The sequence below is a fragment of the Thalassophryne amazonica genome, chromosome 22, assembly GCF_902500255.1.
Source record: "Thalassophryne amazonica chromosome 22, fThaAma1.1, whole genome shotgun sequence".
NCBI lineage: Eukaryota > Metazoa > Chordata > Actinopteri > Batrachoidiformes > Batrachoididae > Thalassophryne > Thalassophryne amazonica.
In genome coordinates, this window is record NC_047124.1 from 13246872 (window position 1) to 13257137 (window position 10266).

Consider the following 10266-nt stretch of genomic DNA (forward strand, 5'->3'; position numbering starts at 1 on the left):
ATAGGGTTTGCCCTATGTGTCATGCTTAGTTATCACGTTATGGGGTAACATCATATGTTATTCATATGTCATAGAGTCCAAAGGATGTTGACCATTACTTTGGAGACCAAACATTCAACACCATCCCAACACAGCCTGTTTAATCCTTCATTGATTCCTACTTGGGTACAGTTACCACCCTGGGTGGTAATGACCAACCTATTTGGCCCACAGACTAACAGAGGCATGGTTAAACCATATATCATTGGAAGATCTTGCAAACACTTTCATTTTCGTTATATTAAAAAAAAGATTCCTCATGTTGGAAAAGCACTACAGAATTTTTGTAGGTCACAGTTGATTCCCACATTGCAAGGATTTTTCCAAGCCTTCTCACAGCACTGACCTATATTCTCACTAATGTGGGAGACAAATGTGAGCTGTGCAGTAACTGTCCAGAGCATTAAGGGTAAGGGCTAACAGTGGGTCCAAGCCGTCCTATAGTACTCTGGAAGTCTGGGTAATTGCACACCAGGCAACATAATAGAAGTCGGTTATCTGAGGGGCCAGAGAGGAATGACCGGGATGACAAAGTCAGCCAGTAGATTAATGAGCTCATCATCCAGTTCGAGGACTCTGCCGCTTGGTCCAGGACAAAAACATTTACCGGAGAGCAGCCATCCTGCGAAGAAAGATGCCAGAATGAGGAGACAGAGTCCAAAATAATATGTTGATGCCATTTTAATGGCCAAGCTCGATGGAAAAGTGTCAGCATGTGCTGGTCCGTGGAAAATGAAGACAGAAAGGTGGACTCATGGATGCTTTTAGCTGTTTTTGTAGGAAGTCGTTGCTTTGGGAATATTATAATTGACACCCAAAGACATAAAACAGGTTTCATAAAGATTTTCATTCACAGAAACTTAAAAAATATTTTTAAAGCATTATTTTGTAATGTTAAAGGTGAAGGCAAAAACCCTCCCAAACAAACAAAAACTTGTGTTTCTACTCTCTTTTCTGGGTGCATTTATAAATTTGAAGGCTTCTTACTTGGACCGTGTATCAAAACAAACGGGAATGAGAAGACCGACTGCACCACCCGCCGCTCGGACATTTGACACTGATTCATGCAAATCAATTCTTTGTGACTGAGTGACACCATAACATATGGTTTTGTGTAGTTTTGCAAACACTTGCAACTGATTTGCAAATGTTTGCAACTGTTTGCAGAAAAATAAATTTGCAAAGAAACTGATTTGTGATAAAAATTTCTTTGCGACAAGAAAACCTGTTGCGACCCTCAAAACAGATTCTAAACCCTGATGAAACCCAACATTCATCAGCATTCACTGCTCTGTGAGGCACTAGCTTTAATATATCTTTACAAATTCCTGGAAATTGCGATTCTAAATGAGTTAATCCTAACCATAGGTGCGTCTTTAGCCAGTTCTTCAAATAGCCATTCTACATAAGCGTCAAGCCAAAATTTTGACCTTTGTGTGTGACTTTGAATTTTAACTGTTTTTTCTCAAAATCATATCACTTTGTCCTTTGTTGACTCTAAATCATTCCGCCAGTTTTCATCCAAATCATAGCTCACACAAAAACAAACCATTTCTCCCATAGATTTTGTTCACAGCTGGGAACATGCCACACACACAGGCCGAACTGTTGGAGTTTAAGGGTTTTAACATCAAAGAAGCAATTTTGCACAGTAGGAGACTCTTCAAGATATTATTGTCATGTGAGCCCTTAACCCTGGCAGCGTGTCCTTGAACAAAAAATAACGTACAATCAGTGGCAGAGTCCATGTTCGTATCCTCATCCATCACAGATTTATCAAAGGACACGATTTGTATTCATATTGTCTCTCGCTCTGGACTGGGTGGATATGGGTGGCAATCTGTCACTCTGTGTATTTGCGGAGGCTCTCATTTGCTGTCATGTCCACCATGGGCTGTCGCGTTAGATAGAAGTGCCTGTACATGTCATCACTCTGATCAGAGCGAGCGTCTTTGGATAAGTAGGACAATGACAAGCACGCACTCACGTGAACATTCCACACCACAACTTACATTAAGTGAGCCGAGATGACCAGTGTCAGTCACATGTTGTGTGTAATTTTATTGATTTTTATTCTCCTTAATCTTACAATGAGCCCTTTGTGTTTACACAGGAGTGCGCCCCCTCATGGAGGCTGCCATGTTGCACCACCATCTTGATACTGTAGCTCAAAGGGGACAAACTTACTCCGCCTTTTGCAAGACTGCAGAAAAAAGAAGAGGAATCAGTGGTTTCTCCCCTATACACCTTTTACTGGTTGCTTGTGCAGGCTAACAAGTTTGAGAACCCTCATTTTTGTAAAAAGGGGGATCGTACATATTGCTTGTCACAAGAGATAGTGCAGCAGATAACAAAATATTTGCAGAGATTAAGATTCCAAAAAGGTATAGTTTGGACCATCGATGACTGAATGTTATGGAGTTATGGGGTAAAAACAGCAAGAATGGTGACAAAGGTCAATTTCAGTTTGTACAGGGGTCAAAAGTTAAAGTTGCTTCAATTTTGGTAAAACGTGATGCAAATTATTGTTTGAGTTACCAGGGTTTTAAAAAGGAATAGTTTGCACCATGTGTCATGCTTAGTTATCACGTTGTGGGTTAACATATGTCACATGTCATAGAATCCAATGGACGTCAACATTGACCTTTACTTTGGAGACAAAGCATTCAGCACAGTAAAAACTATTCCATTTATTGATCCTATTAGTTCAACCAATAATTTGCACTACTTTTACCAAAATTGGAGCAACTTTGACTTTTGACCCCTGTACAAACTGAAATTGACCTTTGTCACCGTTCTTGCTCACTCAAAAAAAATAACTTGCTCACTGAACACAATAAAATTATGGAAAGTATTTCCACCCAAGTAAAATGAGTTGACTTAACAAGAAACAATTTTGCTGAGTGACCAAAATTTAAATTTGTTGGGTCAACATGATGAATTTGCGTTACTCTTACTTAATTACCATGGTTCAGGCCAACTGGATGTGTAAGAGTAAATGTAGACCCAACAAATTTACATTTAGGTCTACATTTACCCTTACACATCCAGTTGGCCTGAACCATGGAAATTAAGTAAGAGTAACTCAAATTCATCATGTTGACCCAACAAATTTACAGTTTGGTCACTCAGCAAAATTGTTTCTTGCTAAGTTAATATTTGACTTGGGTGGAAATACTTTCCATAATTTTATTTGTGCACTGAGCAAGTTAAATTTGAAATTGTTGCATGTTATGTCAAAACGACATGATTTGAATGTGTTTAACCAGAAAACTTGATTTTATATCGTAGAAACTACAAGTTAGACTTAGGTTCATGTAACAGACACCCTTGTTGTTTTTTTTTTTGTTTCTTTTTAAGTGCTGTTTTTACCCCATAACTTCATAACATTTAGTCATAGATGGTCCAGACTATAACTATTTGGAATCTTCATGATCATACAAATAATGTGGTATACTTTTCAATATGATTTGAGCATTTTAATATTTTGACCCATGTGTTATTCTTCAATTGACCCTAGCTGGCCACCTATTGAAAATTCAAGTGGCCAGTCAGTTTTTCAAAAGTGTAAAGGCAGAGGTCATCCTACCCTGTTCCTGGAGAGCACCTGCCCTGCATGTTGTCTAAATCTCTCTGTTCCACTCTGAAGCAATTAACTCTATCAGGTGTTCCCAGCCAATCAAGAGCTGAAAAACACAGATTTAAAAAAAATCAGGTGTGACTATGTGGAAAACATGCAGGGCAGGTTCTCTCCAGGAACAGGGTTGGTGACCTCTGATCTAAGAAGTATTTGTGCTGGATTTGGTGCTTGCATCAACATTTGAAGGATTGTTTCAATCTGCTGCACTAAGAAGCCAGGGGGGCATGAATCATCATTAAGAAAGACGCAAAAACTTGAAGGGAAAGGAAATCATGACCATTGACAGCATATTACGATCTGCAACCTCACCACTAGATGGCACTAAATCCTGCACGCTGTAGCTTTAAAAGATGCACTTTGCCAGATCCAGTAAGATGAATGTTACAGCATTCATGTGTTCAACCCCCTCAACCCCTCCTCTACATCTGCCACTTATATGCTGCAAGGATCTGCTGCAAGACCAGTCTCCCATCACCAGGTTCCCAGTTCCATGTGGAGTGCACTAAAAAACAAACAAGAAAACCATCTGTCCGATCAACCGCTTATCCAATAACAACAAAACCCCCAAACCATATAATATATACAAACCAACCAGTTGGTATGATATTGGCAAAATGTGGCGTCATTGTGCATAATCTGGCCAAGTTTCAAATTTGTCTTCACCGAACTGCTCCTCTGAGGGAGGAGCGTCTACACTGTCAACACCATTAAAGAAACATTTTTCATGTGAATTGCTCCTAATTTGTGTGGTTCCTCTGTTAAACATTAACTGGCTCATTAAATCACGGCTGACAACGGCGTGAGATAAATAAGCTCCATCTCCGTGAGGTGGAGAAAACCCTGCGACTTCAGCGTAGGTTTACAAGATATATGAAGTGTGCAGGTAAGAATGCCTCTAAATGAGATCTTCTCAGCACACCCATATTCAATTAATCTGAAGTGGAAACCCCAGAAACCATGAGGTTGGGGAACTATTGTTCTTTTTCTCTAATTATTTAATGGCCTGTGTTAAAAATAGCCAGTCCAGCAGGTGCATTAGCCTGCAAGGAAGCCCCATTAATTGTTATATTAGTCACCGGGCGATGCTACCGTGACACCAGAGCAGCTGAGTGCTTTTGTTTCCTCTGCCAGAAAATTAGTAAAAGGCCAGTTTGACTTTACACAGCAGTGATTTTGGGTAATTTATCAACCTTTCAGTACACAGGCTTAATAATATGAACCTTTGAAACTCCAGTGGGAGTTAAATTCTGAATAAAATAGAACATTGTTACACGTGATCATGCCTACGGAGGGCATTGTTTTCAGCCCCGTGTGCCCATCCGTGGCAACAAAATAACTTGAAGCATTTTGACCTGATTTGGACCGAACTCGGTGGAATGAATGAGAGCCAGCCAAGGACAAAGTGATTGGTTTTTGAGAAAAATTGGTTCAAAGTCAAGTTCACAGGTCAAGGTCAACATTAGTAATAGTATAGTATCAGAATATTATCAGTATTGGCAGATATCCAAATTCAGGTATCGGATCGGAAGTGAACAAATGTGGATCGGTGCATCCCGAGTTAAAGTTGCTCTAATTTTGGTAACAATGATGCAAATTATTGGTTGAGTTAATAGGGTTTTAAACAGGAATAGTTTGCACCATGTGTCATGCTTAGTTATCATGTTACAGCATAACATATGTCACATGTCATAGAATCCAATGGGCAGACATTGTTTGACCTTTACTTTGCAGAAGAAGCATTCAACACAGTCAAAACTGTTCCATTTATTAATCCTATGAGCTCAACCAATAATTTGCACAACTTTTTTTTAACCAAAATTGTAGCACTTTAACTGTATAAACTTAAACTGACCTTTGTCACCGTTCTTGCTGTTTTCCCCCCATAACTCCAGAACATTCAGTCATAGATAGTCCAAACTATACCTTTTTGGAATTTTTATGATCACACAAAAAATGTGGTATAGTTGTATGTGATTAAATTTTGACCCCTGTGTAATTATTCATTTGGCCCCTACCTGGCTACCTGTTGAATTTGTTTAATTTATATAGTTCCAAATCACAACAATGCTGCTATCAAGGTACTGAACACAAGTAAGTTCTAACCTTACCAACCCCTAGGGCAAGCACACAGGTGACAGTGGTAAGGAAAAACTCCCTCTGATGATTTCAGGAAGAAACCTCAAGCAGACCAGACTCAAAGGGGTGACCCTCTACTTGGGCCATGCTACTGGGCAATCGGTTTTTTCAAAAGCATAATGTCTAAGGAGTATTTGTGCTGAATTTGAAAGATTCCTCTATAAATAGTCTGTTATCTGCTGCACTAACACAGATCATCATGAGAAATGACAGATTACAGATTGATGTTCTCATTATGGTAAGTACTGCATGAGGAGAGTCTGGGTTTTTTTTTTTTCTCCTCCCCCAGATTTCTCTTTATGAAGCCTAAAGGTTAAAATACACTCATCAAAAATATAAACGCAACACTTTTAGTTTTGCTCCCATTTTGTATGAGATGAACTCAAAGATCTAAAACTTTTTCCACATACACAATATCACCATTTCCCTCAAATATTGTTCACAAACCAGTCTAAATCTGTGATAGTGAGCACTTCTCCTTTGCTGAGATAATCCATCCCACCTCACAGGCGTGCCATATCAAGATGCTAATTAGACACCATGATTAGTGCACAGGTGTGCCGTAGACTGCCCACAATAAAAGGCCACTCTGAAAGGTGCAGTTTGTTTTATTGGGGGGGGGGGGATACCAGTCAGTATCTGGTGTTACCACCATTTGCCTCATGCAGTGCAACACATCGCCTTCGCATAGAGTTGATCAGGTTGTCAATTGTGGCCTGTGGAATGTTGGTCCACTCCTCTTCAATGGCTGTGCAAAGTTGCTGGATACTGACAGGAACTGGTACACGCTGTCGTATACACCGGTCCAGAGCATCCCAAACATGCTCAATGAGTGACATGTCTGGTGAGTATGCCGGCCATGCAAGAACTGGGACATTTTCAGCTTCCAAGAATTGTGTACAGATCCTTGCAACATGGGGCCGTGCATTATCCTGCTGCAACATGAAGTGACGTTCTTGGATGTATGGCACAACAATGGGCCTCAGGATCTCATCACGGTATCTCTGTGCATTCAAAATGCCATCAATAAAATGCATCTGTGTTCTTCGTCCATAACAGACGCCTGCCCATACCATAACCCCACCGCCACCATGGGCCACTCGATCCACAACATTGACATCAGAAAACCGCTCACGCACACGACGCCACACACGCTGTCTGCCATCTGCCCTGGACAGTGTGAACCGGGATTCATCCGTGAAGAGAACACCTCTCCAACGTGCCAAATGCCAGTGAATGTGAGCATTTGCCCACTCAAGTCGGTTACGACGACGAACTGGAGTCAGGTCGAGACCCCGATGAGGACGACGAGCATGCAGATGAGCTTCCCTGAGACGGTTTCTGACAGTTTGTGCAGAAATTCTTTGGTTATGCAAACCGATTGTTTCAGCAGCTGTCCGAGTGGCTGGTCTCAGACGATCTTGGAGGTGAACATGCTGGATGTGGAGGTCCTGGGCTGGTGTGGTTACACGTGGTCTGCGGTTGTGAGGCTGGTTGGATGTACTGCCAAATTCTCTGAAACGCCTTTGGAGACGGCTTATGGTAGAGAAATAAACATTCAATACACGAGCAACAGCTCTGGTTGACATTCCTGCTGTCAGCATGCCAATTGCACGCTCCCTCAAATCTTGCGACATCTGTGGCATTGTGCTGTGTGATAAAACTGCACCTTTCAGAGTGGCCTTTTATTGTGGGCAGTCTAAGGCACACCTGTGCACTAATCATGGTGTCTAATCAGCATCTTGATATGGCACATCTGTGAGGTGGGATGGATTATCTCAGCAAAGGAGAAGTGCTCACTATCACAGATTTAGACTGGTTTGTGAACAATATTTGAGGGAAATGGTGATATTGTGTATGTAGAAAAAGTTTTAGATCTTTGAGTTCATCTCATACAAAATGGGAGCAAAACCAAAAGTGTTGCGTTTATATTTTTGTTGAGTGTATGTGCCGAGGTCTTGGCAGAATCTTCCAGCAGCAACACAACTTAGCATCGGGTTACAAACACACACCTGTTGAGGCTGCAGGTAATCTAACAACACTGTTTGGTACTGATGTTCTCAAATGGTTTACAACTGGTGCCAGCTGTGGAAAGACAAACACAAAATATGTGGACACATGCTGGTAAAAGATCATGTAATTACTGTTGAGCTCATAACCAATCAGTTGTGTGTGATTACATTTGCATAATAGCTGATAAGTAACACCCCTTACCATCCAGTTTAGTGCACCAAAAAAACACGCCATGACAACCCGTGCACCAAACCGGTTTGCAATTTAGGACGGTGCACAGATGTGTTTTTGGGAATCTTTCCTCTTCAGTCACACCCAGCTGCTTTTTAAAATAATCTCCTACATAGTTTGTGCGTTCTGTACGTGCACGTGGCACCGTGAGGCTCAACACGTTCATCATGCATAAATTATCATGAAAACACATCCAGAGGCAAGCAGAGAGAGATCAGTAGTGAGAGAGGACATCAAACAACTGAGATATACACCGTTTACATTCAAAGGAACAGATTGTATTTAAAAGTCAGGAAAAGTGATTTTCCTCTAAAGGGATTTACTGCCAAAACATCTCTTCAAAAATATTACTCTGCAAATGACAAAATCATGACTTGCCCAAAGACAAAAGTCCATTAACCATTAGGAATGTTTAATACATGCTTTCTTTTCAAAAATATATTCACCTGTTTTTGAAAGCCAGAGGTTTTTGTTGATAAAAAACATAAAAAATGAATACCACATACTGTGAAGTTTTAAGTCACAGTTTTTTGTTTTCCCAAATTTGGGAGGTATTGTGATTTATAATCCAGTGCAGTTTGCATACTGAAAAATTCTGCATTTATTGTTATTATTATGAGTAATAATAAAAGTGATAATGATAAAGATAACAAATTATTATTATTAAATAGTAATAGTATATATATATATATATATATATATATATATATATATATATATATATATATATATATATATATATATATATAATATATTCTAAATATATAACATAACATAATATAAATATATTATTAAATATATGAATAATAATAATAAATGTAAACCAGAAAAGTACTATAACTATGCACTAAAATAAATTAAAGAGCTTATTCAAATGGACTCATCTTTTTATTGTAGTGTTTCCAAAGCTGTGGGCCAGCCATCTGTGTTCATCTGCATCAAATACATCCAGTATGATGTCTAACACACTTTTATTAGTCCATTCTGCTTGTTTTTGGAATTTAAAAGTCCTTTTGGTACACACCACAGGCTGAGGCTTAAATATCAACAACTGTCCAAATATCTATGGACCAGACTGTATGGAGCCAATATGTTGTGTCTAATGAAGCTGGAACATATTGGGTGATGCTGATTCAGAGGTGACAGATTTTGTGTGCCCGAAGTCATTATACAAAAATAAATACAAATGAAGACGATCAGCAATGACGTTCTGGCAGCAGATCAACAAACATAAACTGACGGCCCAATGGCACCGCGATTGGATGCGCCTTCTTCAAACAGCTTTGCTGGTGTAGTCCCCTTAGTCTCAAGGAGCAGAGTGGAAAATCCAAAGTGACTGGAATTATGTGAAGTAACACACTACGGGCTTTTTATAGAAAGAACCGCCTCTTGTCGGCATGGTAACCAGTCGCCATAATTGGACCCTTGGTTTTTGCAGTGCAAATAAAGGCTCCCCCCACCACGTTGTCTTCTGTGTGAGGTTACAGGTAATCAAGAGAAGAGCGAAGTCGAGAACAACAGACTAATCAACACATGCACAAACATTTCACTTTTTCTGTTTGCTCGTGTGCTAATTACAGCCTCTCTGCTGGGGTCTGGTGCTGAGACACTGCGATTTTCATGCAATTTTAGCATTTTACTGAACTGGTTGTGAACAGCTTGCTGGTTTCTCTCTTTGTGTACAAATGTCACAGGTCAAAGTGCCCCAAATCTCCCTGACTTTTTCTGACTTTTTCTAACTTGTGTGAGCACCAAATGGTGCTGGTCTAACGCTGATGCATGCAACCTAAATGCGCAGCTCAGACTGAGATCCGTGAGCGCTGCAGTGTGTCGTTCACCTGTGACCGCATTATCAACAACATGTGACATCTTTCAGGGCTGCCTTAAACATAAGTGGGCTTGTGTTGTCACACCGGCGATGATCTAAGATGTTTAAACGTGAACGTCATCTGCCAGCCACTCTGCTCGCGTTCATTATCGTGACGAGAGAAACCAGCAGTTCATTGGTAAAGAAAATGAATAAATATGTTAATGGTGCTTATTCTGAAATTTCAGCAACAGATACCCATGTGAGCCTTAAATGGAGTGTAATCAGCAGTAAAAGTAGGGTTGCAGAACACTGAATAATCTGGAAAGTTTTAAACATCTGATCAAAATCATGATCAGTTTAATTGGTGCAGATTGGTGGTGGTGGTGGGGGGGTGTTC